Source organism: Coptis chinensis, chromosome 3 (genome assembly GCF_015680905.1).
Source record: "Coptis chinensis isolate HL-2020 chromosome 3, ASM1568090v1, whole genome shotgun sequence".
Classification (NCBI taxonomy): domain Eukaryota; kingdom Viridiplantae; phylum Streptophyta; class Magnoliopsida; order Ranunculales; family Ranunculaceae; genus Coptis; species Coptis chinensis.
The window spans coordinates 53448721-53450256 of NC_141458.1; the positions used below are offsets into that span (position 1 = coordinate 53448721).

Sequence of the window (1536 nt, forward strand, 5' to 3'; positions counted from 1 at the left end):
CAATTTCTGGTCAATATGTTGGTTTAGGTTTCAATTCAATATCGTCCACCTTATGTACCAAATTATTCATTTTAATTCATAGACATACAGAAAAGTACAATGTTTGTGGGGTATGTTTCAGTAGTACAACACAAACTACAAAACATTCCGTAATCAAACTAGAAAACAAACTGCTCATAGAAGTATTCTGAAGTTTAAGCATTCCTCGAAATCAAGAACAATTTTCACAATCCACATCAAGGAGCCTCCTGCGAACAAGAATTGATGACTGCTTAATAATGTTGCCAACATGGATGGCTCTTTGTAATTGCAGGCTGCCCAAAAGGGTGTTCTTTGAATATACTTTTGAACATTCTCTCGATGTCGCTACTCCATCCAAATACATCCTAATATCACCCCCATGTCCTAACTTAATTGTCGTTCTTACCACGGATGTCGTATGAAGTAGGGAAGATGGCAAGCAGTGTCTTGGGATTAAGCAATGCTTTATAAGGAGAATCATCGACGAGGAGACTGCTCGATTCATTGTACTCTCTCTTCTCCCAAGGAAGATTTGGGTCATCCTTATCCCAAAGTTTGACAAGTTCTTTCAACATCAAAGGCTTCTCATTGTTCTCAAATGTGTAAAACCCGAGTAGTAGAGCAATGGGATTGGTCCCAACAAAACAACAATTGGGACTTCATATCGCCCATGGCAATATTGAGCACACCGTCCAAATTTTGTTTTGTCCTTGATGACCAAACACCAACATTGAACCTTTGAAAACAAAACTTCAGGAAATCAACACAGGACGGCCTCTTACATATTGCCTTTCCAGAAATGAACTTGTCAGCAATACAATTTGAAGGAAGGTCAAACTTGTTACCTATGTGAAGAAACAAACCATTGACATCAAGAATGAGAAGTTTTCGCTTTGTTTTACTGATCAGTGGTCTTTCAATGAGCAAGCCTTCCATATTCTCCGATTCGAGCTCTTTCTTTTTGGTGAGAAATTGTCTCTCGGTAATTCCACAATCAGCCTCACGCTTGTCAGCATCATCACCCTTTTCATCCACATCCATTCCCTTAACCGTTACAATATCAGCTTGTTGGCCCTGTTAATATTAGGTGAAAAAGATAGGTATATAATTAAGCTATATAATTAGGGCTCTATAATTAAATGTATTAATTAAAACTTATATAGTAGGAGCAATGTGAGGAGGACTTACATTCTTGATGTCAATGGTTTGCTTTTCCCACTCTTGCTGGTCCTTCTTTTTCAACTCTTCCTTGAACTTTTCATTTTCTTCTTTGCACAACAGAAGTTCTTGTTCGAGTGTGTTGACCTTCTCCCTCAACTCTTCCTTGAACTTTTCATTTTCTTCTTTGCACAATAGAAGGTCTTGTTCGAGTGTGTTGACCTTCTCCCTCAACTCTTCCTTCAACTTTTCATTTTCTTCTTTGCACAACAGAAGGTCTTGTTCGAGTGTGTTGACCTTCTTTTCCAACTCTTCCTTCAACTTTTCATTTTCTTCTTTGCACAAAAGAAGTTCTTG

General features: G+C 38.2%; 1 pseudogene; it reads right to left on the reverse strand.

The window, feature by feature from the left end:
• Positions 1–272: 272 nt before the first annotated feature.
• On the reverse strand, positions 273–1062 carry LOC147510004 (uncharacterized; annotated as a pseudogene).
• Positions 1063–1536: the final 474 nt, after the last annotated feature.